We start from the raw sequence: 15,197 nt of genomic DNA, 5'->3' as shown, positions 1-15,197 counted from the left end.
GGCGGCGCCCCGCGCAGGGCGAGGCGCGCGGGCGGGCGGGAGGCCGGGAGGGGAGGGCTGGCCTGCGCCCCTCAGCGCCTCCTGGCCCTAGCCAAGCCAAGTTGTAACGCTAGTAGTTGGACAAAGCTCCCTTAAACTGCCCACCCCCCTTTAAAGTGGACCAGTTTTCTAACCTCAAGTACAGGACCATGGGGTCTGCTGCGGACCTATCAATGCATGGCTTTAATAGCTGTCACCTTCAGGCCTCGGTTTCCCCATCTTCTCATGCAGACATTGGATAAGATGATGGCCAGGTCCCTGGGAGGGAACCGGAGAGTGGGGTGTGCCCGCTCTGTGTACTGGGGTACTCAGGTAACGCGGAGAACCCGGCTACAGACCCTGGCAGGACAGCCCCCAGGAGAGAAGGCCGACCACCTGGCTTCACCCACACCCCAGTGCCCGCGAGCGCTGGAAATTGTCCTGGAGTCACCAACCGCGAGTCCACACTTCCCTCCCGCGCCAGACCCCAAGCTCGTAGTTGCCCCCTCCTCCGCGACCAGAGCCTCAAGCGCACCCCAAGAGGAGCGCTCTCTTGGGGCCCGCAGCGGGCTGAGGTTTAGGGCGCAGCCGAGCCCGGTGCCGCCAGTGGACCCCCCACCCCCACCCCAGCCCCAGACCCCGCCTCCACTTTGTGTGGGGTCTTTTTTCAAGAGCGAAACCCGGAGTCACGTGTGCGGGGTCCGCGTGCGTGGCGCGTGTGCCTACGCGAGGCGGGGGTCTCCCGCTGGGACGGAGGGGGCGACTAGATGTGTTGCCGTGCACTGTGAGCGGAACCCCAGTCGAGGCTGTAGGCGGCCTAGAAGGCTGCTTTCGGGTCCCCGGCAGGCCCAGGCCGCGCCGGCTGCTTTATCGCCTCCTTCCCAGCACGAGGCGGGAGGGACAGGGACCCAGGGGACGCGCAGCCCGGAGTCCAGCCCTGCAGGGTGCGTGGGGGTGCCTTTCTCATCTAATAACCCTGGCTTTGGGGAGCTTTTCCCTTTCCGGCCCTCAGTGTAATTTTCAGTGATAGTCATGAAGAATAATCATGATGATACATTCCGCCTTCTTCCTCATATTACAACAAGAAAAGCCAGAAGAGAGAAATACGCACCCAACTCCACTACCGTTCGGGTTCCGGAGAAATTCTCCAATAGAGCAGTGTAATTTCTCAGTTGATTTTGATTGACATACTGTCCCTGGGATCATGTGTTAATCCCTTCTTCACTCAAGCCTTTTCATAACTCATTTCTCTCTTGCTAGATGGGGACTCTGATGGTTACCGAGGCAACGATGATAGCACTAAGCTATTTCCCTCTCTGCAAGGAGACCATTATTCCGCATGCATAGGCCATTTGCAACAGAGGTCGTCGCAAAGTCATCCACAACACAGCACACGTTTATTAAACTTTTATTCTCTTTTTTTCCCCAACACAGAAACTAGTCTGCACTTGTACCGGGGGTCTCATTGTCCTGCTCTGGATGGCTAACAGCTGCCCTGCAGTGTGCAGCCCCACACCTTCTGCATGCACCTTTCCTCTGCCCCATCTGCCTATCCAGGTCGCTTGGAATCATCGCAGACCCTCGGGGTAAGCAGAGGGAACCAATTTCGAGGCCTTACCTGGGGAGGCTCCGCCTCTGCCTAACTTCTAACTAAGGCCACCGGGAGTCCCACCTGCTGGTGCTCACCTCCTCCGCTGGTGTGCAGGTTTGCCCAGCCATAGTCTGGCTCTGAAACCAAAGTACTTGGTTCCTGAAGAGGCTTGGTTGGTGGGTGGGGAGTGTAGCAAAAACAGAACTGTCCAGAGTCATCAGGGAGAGACCCAGCTACCTTAAAGCAATATGGTCCAACCTGCGAGGCCACCATGCATAGGCCATGATAGGGCTGATAGAGATCACTCATGGCCAAGACCTCTGTGTCCTCCTCAGTGCCCCTCAATTCCTTTTGTCTTCCCATCCCCCTTTCCCGGAAATTGGACCCAGGATCATTGCTCTGAGCTACATCTCCAATCCCCCTTTTTTTTTATTTTGAGGCAATATCTTGCTATGCTGCTAAATTTCTCAGGCTGGGCTGTAATTTGTGATCCTCCCTCCTCAGGCTATCAGAGTGCTGGGATTACGTTATAGGCATGTGCCGTGCCACCAGCCTGAAAGCAGTGGAACTTGGGATGGAGGGGGGCTGTCAGCCTCTCCTCCATGGCCTCCTGCTCTGGTTCTGCCAGTTTCCACCCCCACTCCAATGAACATTGTTGTATTCCTGGCTGCCCTGCTCTTGTGCCATCCTTTTTTTTTCTTCAATACTGGGGATCGAACTCAGGACTTTGTGCTTCCCAGACAGGCACTTATGTTGCTGAGCTATCTCCCCAGTCCACCATCTCGTTACCGGAAGCATGTCCCCAAATACCCTTCTCCAGGACTGGCTTAATGGGATGACACAACTATAAACCCAGCACTTGGAAGGCTGAGGCTGAAAGAGCAAGACCTCACACTTGCCAGGCTGGCACTGGGTCGCTGAGCTCTCTCTCCAGCTGAGCCTAGAAGCCTGCTGACTTTGTGGCCCAGCTTTCTACAGCTACACCCCTTCTCAGTGATGTCCTCTAGAAATCACCCTGCAGGCAGGCTCACCTTAGGATGCTGGGTGCTAGAGGCCCCCAGGGAAGGGCAAGGCAGAGGTCAAGAAGAGATGTGGGGCCGGCCGAGTGGGCCGTGTGGGTGGCTCACAGGCTCTTTAGAAAGGAACTGAGCTCAATGAAGGCCAAAGTGGGGCTGAGCTGCAGAGAGACTTCCTGTCTAGGCTCTTCTCACCTGGGAGGTCAGAGGGTCAAAGCAATGTCCAGGCCCTGAGTGGTGACCAGAGTGTAGACAGCAGGACCTGGCAACCTGGTGTGGGTGAATTGCTGCTGGAAAAAGACTCAGATCAGAGAGGAAGAGGGGCAGTGTGCCGGCCAGGTCCCAGGGGAGCCAGGACTGAAGTAGGCCCTCTTAAGCCAGGGTCCTCCCGACTTCCCCAGCTAAGTGAGTCTGTGCTAAGGCGCCCCACGCCACACACTCTATCACCAAACAGACAGAAATTTTGTCCTAAGACAAAGGCTGTCCAAATTACTGAAAGTGTAGACCCTCACACCAAAGAGAGTAATGGTATTATTATAGAATAACAGTAATCCCATCTCTTATAAACTAAATAGGTTACAAGCATTATCTCACTGAATACATGGAACATCCTCTAAGACAAGCTGATCCCTTCTTTGTAGATGTCACTGTCTAACTATGACACCAGCGCTCGCCCTTGCTACCGCTCCTTGAATTTCCGTCTCTCCTTCCAGCACGTCTCAGTGTACATCGAGGCATGGCAATAGAGCCAGCGCACTTGGATCTCTCCAGGCATCCTCCGCTCCTTCCTGATTGGTATCCTGCTAAGCTTTCTCTGTCCTCAAGATGCCCACAGGTAGACTGGGGAGAAAGGCAAGCAAACAGATCGCTCCTGATGCAGTAAATAACTATGAAAAGTATGGCCAGAGCCAGCCTTGGTGGGACAGGCCTTTTATCCCAGCACTGTGGGAGATTGAGGCAGGAGAATCACAAGTTTGAGTCTAGCCTGAGCAATGTAGCAACTTTGTAAAGATCCTATCTCAAAAAAAAATCATTATTATTTTTTCAAAAGGGCTGAGGATGTAACTCAGTGCAAATATGATGCATTCAAATAGTCCTCGGTACAGAGGCAAAGAACAGAAAAGAAGAAAGGACAGCAGTACAGAAAGAGGTCCTCTGAGGGTATATCATTGTGGAAGTGCTGATGCCAAGGAACGCCTCCACATTTTCTGCCGGAGAGGGCAGCAGGTCTGGCTCCAGGATGAGGATGTTTCCAGAGCAGAGGAGAGAGCTGGCGCCTGACAGCAGGGCAAGGGGAGGCTGGAGGCATACAGCTGAGGAGTTCGGCATGCAGAGGGTGGGGATGGGTCCTGGCAGGGAGGGTTCTCATAGCTCACGCTATGTGGCGTTGTCCTGCAGGCCTTGGGAACCCGGGAATGGCATCACACGCCACCAGAGCACCAGTGTAGGCCTGAGCAAAGAGGTTCCAGAGTCCCCATTCTGGCAACCAGCTCCCCAGCCCACTTGGACATCCCCTGAATGAAGGTGCCTGCCTCTCCACTTCTAAGCTGATCCAGTAGGTACACAGTAACAGCTTTGCAAGGTGCTTAGGTAAAGGCAGACCGGCTCCTGTGGGGTGGGGATGTCTGCGGGGAGCCACTCTGTTCTGTGGCCTTGTTAACAAGTCACCGTCCCGCAGGGATGGTTTAGCTGCTGGCACAGACCTGAGTGAAGGCCTGGACAGAAGCAGGGATACTCCCTAGGGCCCTGGGCTGGGATGTGTCCACGATGGGAGAGAACAAGACCTGGGGGCCCCTCGCTCCCAGATATATGGCAGGTATCTCCAGCCCCCCACTAATTGATGGGCTCTCTATATATCATCCCCGATAAAGGGCCACTGGGCAGTGGACGCTGATGTTTAGAACATCCTGATAGGGCTTTGTTAACAAGAAGATAACGGAAGAGCAAGATATGTTTGTTTCCCTGCCTATAGATAAACCCAATAGGTCTTTGTTAACTTTTCATGACGGATGGCAACCACTAACCATGATAAATAATCCTGGAACAGGGAACTTTATTTAAAGGGCTAGAAATAGGGCCTACATTTTTTGTTCTCCTGAAAGGGAAAGAAGGATTTGCTTTGTACGATGGAGCATTCGTCACTACATAACAGCATTGAGACTATCTGAAGCCGCTGGCTGTACCTCCAAGCCAGCCTGGTCCTCTGTATTCTTCAGAAAGGGGTATGTTCCCATTGCATTCACACTCAGCAAGCCTGCATGCTGATTTCAGAGGCTTCACAGGCTGGCCAATCCCTGAGAAGCTAATGCACGGGGTCTAGTAGTGACTAGACAGGGAAATACATGCTTTTTTCCGTTTTTTCTTTTGCAGATGAAACCCAAGGCTTTACATGTGGTAGGGGAGTGCTCTTCCACTGAGTCCAATAGCTGCTTTCTAATACAAGGGCTGATCAAAAACATCTGGTGGGTGCTTAAATTTTCTGTTTGTTTGTTTTGAGATAATGTCTCACTATGGAATTCAGGCTGACCTTGAACTCACTTATGTAGCCCATGCTGGCCTCCAACTCCCAGTGATCCTCCTGCCTCAGCTTCCTGAGTGCTGGGATTACAGGCATGTATCAGTACACCTAGTGTGGGTGTTTAGATTACCAAAAATATATTACAGTAAAAGACACATTGCTGTTAATCATTGTGAGGAGACTCCCCCTCACTGTAAATACACTAATCTTGTGCCTCTTGGCACCTCCTGAGGCAGTCCTGGAGGTCTTCTCCCATGAATAGCTTTATGAGCTGTGATCCACAAGAATTGAATGCTGCTGCCAAATGCCATCAGTGGAAAGGCAGGCTTGCAGGAATATTGCCGTGTGTCCTCACCCACCTTATCCACCAGATCAGGCTCTAGGAGACTTCTGGCTCATCCCAAAATCCAACATGACTGTGAAAGATAAATGTTTGGAACCAATCCAGGGCATCGAGGCAGCCAAGATAGCACACCTGAAGACACTCACAAAAGAAGAAACCCAGAACTGCTTCTGAAAGTGGCAAGAACAATGGGATAAACATGATCAGGGTGGAAGGGGGGTGTTCTGAAGAGGTTTCATGGCAATGTGTCTTTCACTGTAATGAATGGTGAAAGATCTAAGTAGTCACTATACATTCTGGTCAGTGTACTCATACTGTATTTGGAAGGGATTTGGTGGCCAGAAATGCCTGTCCCTGCAGTACCTTACAAGTTGCAAAGTCTTACACCAAGCAGAGTACTGGATAAGAGCTTACTTTTAAATGCTGAGGAGATAAGATCACTGTTTTAACTCTTCAAATGTGGTTTTGCTGTGGAGGCACCTCATTCCTCTAGAGATGTGGAGCTGCTGGGTGAAGCTGCTCCCAGGACACACCCCAGGAGCCTTCGTGCCCATTCCATCAGGCCACTCAGGAGTTACAGACAGAAAAGTTTTCTGCTCTTGGAAAAAAATGCATTATTACATCTTTTAAAAGAAGGCAATCTTTTTTTTACTAAAAACATCATTTGAATTTTATCTTTGCTAAAATGCTTGGGAGTGAGGGAGGGGGTCTGACCTGACCTTATAATCTTCCCTAACCTACAGACTAATCAATTTTGATGGAAAAAATGATCCTGGGCCCCGAAATTAACCAGATTTCCCTTCAGTAAATGGAGGTCCTGGATGAAGTGATGTTTCAGTTAATAAAAAGAATATTAAAAGGAATTAATTCTTTTTTTTTAAAAGGATTTTTTTTTAAATTTTTTAAATTTTTGTGGCACCAGGGATTGAACTCAAGATCTTGTGCTTGCCAGGCAAGCACTTATTCTACTGAGCTATCTCCCTGGTCCCAGGAATTAATTTTTAATGTAGAAAAAAATACTATTTGAAAAAGCCGCAGATTATGTATGTTCTGAAGTCCAAGCAAAAGTAAGGAAGATTTTTTTTTCTTTTCTTTCTTTTTTCTTTTTTCTTTTTTTTTTGATGTCACTAATAAGAAAGCGCTATTGTGATTCCATTTCCTTTTCAGTTCTCACAGAGCACTCCAGTTGGATGCTATATGGGGCAGCCTGGTGCTGAAGGCATCAGATTTGACTTCCTAGACTCCCTGGAACCTCGAGCTCAGGTCCCAGAGGGCTTGGGCTCAACCCTTCCTCCTTCCTGGGCAATAAAAAGCATGGAAACCAGGTTATCTCTGTGGCCAACTTTCAGGAAAGACCTTGAAAACGGAGAAGGGGTGGACCTTCCAGGCCACGTGGTGCTTCCTAGAACAGTGGGGGTTTGCTGCAGGGTGGCTGCAACTTATTGGGGCCAGCCAGCAACTAAACGCCACACTGATCCCTGGAGATACGTCAACTCGGGTTTTCATAGAAGGCCATTTAAAAGCCTGTGATAGACTGCCGCGGGGCCGGCTCCACTTACCCCGGCAAAGCCGTTGGTGGCTTCATCAGATTAGGTGCGAGAGGGCTGGGGAATTGGGAATGTTTACTCTCGTGTTGCGCACTCGCGGAGCTCCTAGAGTGCTCTCATATCTTAGCGCTCTATATTTTGTATTCCTGATTAGTGGGTTGGCTTAGGTACAACATGATTAATGTTTCATTTGGGGTGTTTTTTCTTCCTCCCCTCTTTTTTCTTTTTCTTTTTGGCTTGAAGAGCAAGTGCCTTCGCCTGAGCCTCGACAGTCAATTACTGAAATTCTAGCACATTTGTTTTCGGTATTTTTAAAAAACTATACCAAATCCTTACATGAAGCCCAGTGTTTCCGCCTGCCTCCGCACATAGCATTTGTCTGATGTGGACAATACTCCACTTACTATGAAAGATCAGCTCTTCTCATGAAAAAATAGAGAAAGAAAGCAAAGCAAAGCAAAGCAATCACACAATGCCAGGAGGATAAGCAGAGGTCTATGCTCTGGTTTGTCTTGGTGACACGGGCCATCCTCATACTTAAGGAACCACTGAGGGAAGAGCCAGACGGTTGCCCAGGCCTTCCCCTACCTTTGCTCCATGCCTTGTATTTATCTTCTGATGTTTGAGCGCTAATCAAACATGATGACCAGCTGAATGAAGAATGTCCAGGCTTGCCTCGGCAGCACTTATACTAAAATTCAATAAAAAAAATCAACGGGTAAGCTGTGGCCAGCCACATTCTTGTTCCCACGGTCTTACTCATATTCAGAATTATAGTCTTCAGAGTGACTTTTGCATCTAGACTACAGACTAGCAAACACCATGTGTGTCCGTCAATGTGAGGTATATTGAGCTCAATAGCATAGCAGCATCCTATATTTTTACATAAATATCCTTTATAGGAATCTGTACACACAAACTTAGTGGCCTTTCCCATAGACAAAGCAGGCGACTCTTAGATATCAATATTAACCGGTTGCTTTGCAAAGAAACTGAAGGAGCTGTTGCAGCCTGCATACATGTTCCGAATTCAGCCAGGATTTCTGCTGCATTAAATGACTGTATTGTCTGTGACTATAAACTGAAACTTGGGGCTAGCTTTGTTTTGGTAGCCTGGTCATTTGAAACTCTCAGGCAGGATTTAGTATTTCTGTAATCTATAAACAGACTGTCTCTAATGTCTCTAGTAATTTGAAATGAAGTTTAGTGACAATAATTTGTACAGAAAAAACATGAAAAATAACTAGCCATCCAAGAAGTGGGGAACATGTCATCGAGAGGGCTCAGGTTGGGCAGGGGAGGTCGCATTGGGGCAGAGCATTGGCCTAGCATGTGCAAGGACATAGATTTGATGTCCAGCCCTGAAAAAAGAAAAGAGGAGAAAAAGGAGGTGCACTTATTACCTCCTAGATGCTAGAAATTCATGGGAAGAGCTCACCTGTCCCCAGGTTCAATTCTTAATGACTGTAAAAGCACAGCTGAAATTTTTCACTAAAATGTGATACTGTATATAGATGTGGACTCCCGGATACATAACCCCCATCCTTGAGCTTAGTGTGGTGGAAACACCTAACTCTTTCTGTCCACTTGCCTTCTTCTATTTATTGCCAATGAACCCATTCAAATGTCCTTGTGCTGATTTGCACAGCGTCCTACAGCTCAAGGGATGCTGTGTAGGTGGGCACCGTGACCCTTGCGCCTCCTCCCTCCCCAGCCCATGGGGGCCATGGCTACCTCAAGAGGGACCTTGCTCTTTCTTATTCCCTTTTCTCTTGCAAGAGGCAGCCAACTGGGCAAAAACAGCTCTTCTGCCTATTTTTCCAATCTTTTTAATCTCTGTACTACCTTTTTCTTTTTCTTTTTTTTCTTTCTGTTCTTTGTTGCAGGTTCTCTCTGGTCCCTCTTTTCTTCCTCTCTCCTCTTCTCCCCCTCCCCTCCCCGCCCCTCTTTTCCCTTCCCTTCTCTTCCCTTCTCAACTTTAAGCCTATTCTTTACATTAATTTAGTCAACTTCACATTTTAAACATATTTAGTTTGTGGAGGTTTCATTCAGGTTTTTTTTTGTTTGTTTGTTTGTTTGTTTGTTTTGCATTGGGGATCCATCCAGGGTCTCCCAGGACTTCCCTTCTCATGTTAATTACAGACACAGGCATCAGACTTTGTAAGCAGAAGGTATTTATTTAACTGTTCCTGTCTTAGAGAACACTAGAGCTACTGCAGCATGCAGCTCCTCCATGACCTTTTTGTTTCCAAATGCAAGAGCAGCAGCTGTGGAGGGCTCAGGTCATGGGCCTCAGCTCCTTTCTGCAGTGGGGTAGGGTGATGACAATGATGCTGTGGGACGTGCCCACCTTGGGGAGGCCCTAGAGCCCACCTCACTGTTTAGTGTGGCAGGCAGCTCCCAGCTCCCCAAGGCTATTGCCATTTAAATTAGTTAAGACCAAATGAATGACAACACAGTTCCTAAATTGCAGCAGCTGCTTTTCCAGTGCAGAAGTTAAAGATTTCTCTGTCTCGGAAAGTTCTACTGAAGAGCCTGAGCTCTAGGATTGAACACAGTGAGGAAGAACACCCACAGGCGCAAGTAGAACAGACCCTAAAGCCATGGAGGGGTCGTGCACACTAAATTAATGCACCCCACAACTGGAATAGATATAGGAAACTTTGAGAAATCTATGTAATTTGGGTTTTTAGTCTACCTGATACATGGTCTATACTGGGGCCTGGGGGCTGGAGAGATGGCTCAGTGGTCTAAAGCACCTACTTGGAACAAGCTTGGCAAAGCACAGGGACCACGGTTCGATCTCCCAACACCACATGCCAGCCAGCTGCGCCCCCTGGTGGGCTGAGCTGGCCACACACACACACACACACACACACACACACACACACACAAAATAAATAAATGTTAAAAAATAAATAAATAAATATACTGGGGCCTGGGACTGAGTAAGAGTGGCAGTACCTGCTGGGCATGGAGGCATGCATCTATAATCCTAGCACCCTAGGAGGCTGAGGCAGGAGGATAGCAAATTTGAGTGCAGTTCTAGCACAAAACTGACTTAGTGAGTTCCTGTTTCAAAAAAAAAAATTAATAAATTAATAGTGGGGGGTGTTGCCCAGTGCAGAGGCCATGGGTCCAATCCTGGGTGCTACTGGGAGGGGAAAAAAAGATGGAAATGCCTCCTGGGTCTGATGGATGTGGGGAGCCTAACAGCATCATCTCGGTGATGCGCTCTCCCACTAAGGTCTGGGATTGCCCAGGGTAACAGCTGGAACATCCAAGGCAGATGGGGTACACAGAGTGGCTGCAAGGTGGCGCTGGCTGCGAGTCCTGCCAGTGTAGGTCGGCTGCCAGACCTTACAGAGGTGCACAGCATGGACCTGCAAAACTGAGCTGGACCAGCCACGCAGGAGGACAAGTGCGTTAGAAACAGCCTCTCCCTCCTGGCCCTAACCTATGTCAAACAGTCAAATGAAGGATGTAATGCTGGGATTCGGGCTGTGAGTGCTGCTGCCCTATTGGTGGGTAGCCTGGATACAGCATAAGGGAGGGAGAGGGGCTTCGCTTGTTGCTTGACACTTGCTGCTGCTGCTTGTATTCTCTGCCTCATGCCTCCTCTGTGGTGCCACCGTGCCTTGCAGCCAGCCAGCCGTGAAACCTCTACACACCATGAGCCAAATAAACCTTTCCTCCCTTCTTTTGTGGGTACTGGGTATTGTGTCTCAGCTCAGCCTCCCAGTGCGCTGTGCTGAAAGCCCCGACCCATATCAGACTTCGCGGGCCTGCACTGCACTGTCAAGAGCATTCTTTTAGGATGGGCTGCTGAAATGTCAGAGTCCAAGATTCCCAGAAAAATCCACAATTCATAGAAGTGCTGAAAAGTTGCTGAAACAGCAAAATAATACATATTAATTGTTAAGCAAAAGAAAACGTCCTAATAGCTATCATTTATTGACCTTTTAAAATCTGTGTTAAATGCTTTAGATGTAACTTCATTTAATTTTATAAGGGCCTGATGCACATGTCTTATTTTGCTTTCCTTATGGGAATGGAAACTAAGATTTAAAGAAATTAAATGATTTAAGTTCATCGAGCAGTTGAATGATAGAGGCAGGACTCAAGTTTGGGTTTTGGTTGAAGATCTGCACTCTAGGTTACTGCCTTGCTAGCCAGGTTCCTCAGCATCCAACTGAAGACCTGAACACAAAAGGGTGGACATGGAAACCAGAGTCGCAAACATAATGCACAAAGCTCATCCAAGCCTCTGAGGGTGGCCTGGGGTGCAGCTCAGCAGCATGGTGCTCATTGTGCATGTAAGAGGACCTGGGTTCCAGCCCTGCACTGCAGAAACAACACACAAAGCCTGACCATGTACACCTTAATAAGGGCCTTTGTCTGGCCAAATCAACTTAGTTTTTCAAAGGTACTGAAAATAGGCCACAGCAAAGCATTCCTTTTATCGTCCTTCCAGCATCATCCTCCCGGTGTGCTGTGGCCCTCTGAGGAGGGATGCCCTGTGGAAACATTTTCTTTTTTTTTTTTTTATTTAATTTTTTATTTTTTTATTTATTTGGGAGAGAGAGAGAAAAAGAGAGAGAGAGAGAGAGAGAGAGAGAGAGAGAGAGAGAGAGAGTGTGTGTGGTGTGTGTGCGTGGCCAGCTCAGCCCACCAGGGGGCGGGGCTGGCTGGCATGTGGTGCTGGGGGACCGAACCGTGGTCCCTGTGCTTTGCTAAGCTTGTTCTAAGTAGGTGCCTTAGACCACTGAGCCATCTCTCCAGCCCAGGAAACATTTTCAAGTTCAAATGTTCTCAGTTGTGTTCTTCTGGGGGAGACCAGAGCACTTCAGTAGGCTGCCCTGTTGTGGCTGTGGTGGGTACCCACCAAGCCTGTGGAGTTAAAACATGAGTTTTTCTGAAAGGCCGAGGCAGGAGAATCCCAAGTTCAAGCCCAACCTGGATACTACCTTAAGAATTTAGCAAGATCCTATCTTGAGAGAGAAAAAGGGCTGAGACTGTAGCTCAGTGCGAAGACCTTGGGCTGAGTTCTAAGTACTGGAAAGGGGGTGGTGTCTCCCTAATGCTTTAAACAAGTAAATAAAACTCCACGGGTGTTTATTAATGTTTGCTCATCCTTATTTCCTTGCCTTATTCCTTAAGCAGAAACTCTCTCCCCACGCATTTAGAATGACTATATCTAATACAATTTAGTTGGTCTTTGAACCAGGAATACATCTATTGCAACAGATTAATTTCTCTAGAAAAATCTATTTTTCTAGTTATCAGATTCAATAATCATTCCTCAGCAGGTTACAATTTTGTAAACTTGTAAAAATTATTTTTTTTTTCTTTTTAGTCTTGGTGTCAGGAGTTAAATCCATTGCATTCACATTAAGCACACTAAACACATGGTCTACCACTGGTCGATGAGATGCCTTGCCTTGCCTTTCCTTTCCTCCTTTTATCCTCCGCAACCTTCATCTTATTTCCTTTCCCCTTCTCCCACTTTCCCTTTCTTCTCTCAGTGCCTTCCTTCCCCTGCCCTTTCTCCATTTCTTGTCTTCTTCCTCTCCCTGGCTCGGGCTGGTACTCGCAACCCTCTTGCTTCAGCCTCCCCAGCGTTGGGATTATAGCCCTGCATCACTGTGCCTGGCATGTGATCTCTTTTTAGACTTTCAAAGGAAGTTTACATATTTTCCTGTCAATTTTTTAAAAAATTTATTTATTTATTTATTTATTTATTTGTGTGTGTGTGTGTGTGTGGTCAGCTCAGCCCACCAGGGGGCAGGGCTGGCTGGCATGTGGTGCTGGGGGATTGAACCACGGTCCCTGTGCTTTGCTAAGCTTGTTCTAAGCAGGTGCTTTAGACCACTGAGCCATCTCACCAGCCCCTTTCCTGTCAATTTTTAAAAGTACTTATTTATCTTTATAGAATTTTGTGCTGTGTGTCCTTAGACTCCACCTACAGCCAGCCAGGTCAAACTATCCTTAGAAATAATCATCCATCTGTGACTTCTGATTTGTACCTTTTCAAGATGTGTACTTCTTTTTGACCTATGCATGTTACCAGTTAAAGTTCTCTGGCATGCTAGGGACCTGCGCTGTCATCTTTGTCCAGAGAGATCACACATGAACATATTCTGGAGAACGTGTGGGTTGACTGAGTGCAGACATTCCCAGCCTCTCCGACACAATGTTGTGCAAATGCAATGCTGCTGAGCAGCCTCCTTAGTCCCAAGTGCTTGTGTCAATGCTGGAAGCAGGCATGTGAAAAACTTATTGAAAGAGGAGTTGCATAACTCTAAGTCCAGTTATGAAGAATATTTCTAAAAGCTAGCAAAGGCCAGGCATGGCAGCACACACCTGTAATCCCAGGACTTAGGAGGCTGAGGCAGGAGGATTGTCATGGTTTCAAGGCCAGCCTGGGCTACAATACAGAGTTCAAGCCAGCCTGAATTACACAGCAAGATCCTGTCACAAACAAACAAATGAATTGTAGCAAAAACAAACAAAAAGTTTAATCATGATCTCAAATGATACAAGAAATAACCAGGACATAACCTGATGCTGTTAGACAACTTGAGCTTCTTCTACTCAGTACATCTAAAGCTCTAAATGAGTTGCCTAAGAGTAACACAAGCATTTCCTTCCAACCATTTAACTTGGCAATAGCTAACTCAAGGACAGCAACAATGCCATTTTTCAGTGGCCATGCTAAGTGCTTCTTTTGTCAAAACAAGACCAAACAAAAAAACTTACAAGATCTCAAAAGGTTAACAGAATGATGACTGGTTTCCAAGGATGTACAGTAGGAAATCATTGCTTAGGGTCCCATGCCCGAACTATGCATTTGTTATCTCAGCTACAGGCCAGCTCAAGGCAATTGAGTGAAACCCTGACTCCTCTCTCAAAACAAAACAACTCAGTCCTGAAAGCCTAGTACATTTACATCTTTTAGAATATATATCTTTGTATTTTTTCATATAAATTTTATTCGCTTAGTTCTTAGAGTTGCTAATGGAAATACTTATTTTGTTGCAAATATAAGCATTCCAAGTACCAAGTTATATTAATATTAAAAGCCCATTGCAGTCTAAACTGGACAGAAAGATTTGTACAGACAGTTGGGTAGGCATGGTGGCATATGTTTGCAATCCCAACAGTCTGGGAGGCTGAGGCAAGAGGATTGCAAACTCAAGCCCAGTTGTGGCAATTTAGCAAGACTGTTCCAAAATTTAAAGATTGAAAAGAAAATTGATTGGGGTTGTGTCTCGCGAGCAAAGGTCCTGTATTTGAATCCCAGCATCACAAAAAAAAAAAAAAAAAAAAAAGACAAAGAACAAGCAAATACTGGCCATGCTTCAAATTTAATGCAATTCATTTTGTATACAGTTTGTTTTTCAGTACTGGGGATCAAACTCACAACCTTGAGCTTGCCAGTGGGCTATCTCCCCAGCCACTGGTACATACAGTTCTGCAGGAGCAACTGCAAGCCCAGGGCTGAGCAGAGACTCTAGTGCCTCAGCTACCACACCCTGGAAAAGAAACTCGGGGGCCATTCCCACTGAATAAGCCCAGTGAATGTGGCCACAAGGAATGAAGATGTTTAACTTGTCACACAAACTAAACACTTCGTGGCCCAGGATGAGAAAGTCAACCTGTAGATGTCTTAATAACTCATGTGTATCCTAAGCGCTTTGTTAATTTATTAATGATGCTGGTGCTAGGGATGGAACTCTGGACCTCAAGCATGCTGAACACATGCTGTATGCTGGAGCTCCGCCCCTTACCAAAATGTTTCATTGAAATGCAATGAATATAAACTGCCCAGCTGTCAATCTAAATATCTAATTTCAGTGTCCTCTACTGGCCTGCAAACATGGCCTAATAGTTACTTTATACTTTTTAGGCTATAACTAATGCAAGATTTTCAAAAGAAATAGTTTTCTAACAGAAATGACTGATAGCATTGTGGCGAGACATTATTCAGGGCATTATCTATTTCATTCTTCAGTCGAGGTAACTCATCTACTTTTTAGACTTAACTTCTAAAGAAAACTGCTATGATCTGGAGAGATTGGCCATAAAACTATTTGTATTGAAAACTTAGCCAGCGTCTTTAGTGAACTCATTCATTAGCATTCTCAGTGGGCAGGTTTCCATA

At 47.1% G+C, this 15,197-nt stretch overlaps 1 long non-coding RNA gene across 1 annotated transcript in view; it reads left to right on the top strand.

Moving 5' to 3' along the window:
* LOC111817821 overlaps positions 1–4,170 on the top strand; it is a 4,746-nt gene extending 576 nt beyond the window's left edge. Inside the window, exons 2-3 of the long non-coding RNA XR_002821928.1 lie at positions 1,453–1,604; positions 4,024–4,170. This is a non-coding gene — a long non-coding RNA (uncharacterized LOC111817821). The remainder of the gene's footprint in view (positions 1–1,452; positions 1,605–4,023) is intronic.
* Positions 4,171–15,197: the final 11,027 nt, after the last annotated feature.

This window comes from Octodon degus, unplaced genomic scaffold (assembly GCF_000260255.1).
Source record: "Octodon degus isolate 3935 unplaced genomic scaffold, OctDeg1.0 scaffold00071, whole genome shotgun sequence".
NCBI classification, from domain to species: domain Eukaryota; kingdom Metazoa; phylum Chordata; class Mammalia; order Rodentia; family Octodontidae; genus Octodon; species Octodon degus.
The sequence above is the reverse complement of the archived record's forward strand: the minus strand, read 5'-3'. Positions and strand labels throughout refer to the sequence as shown.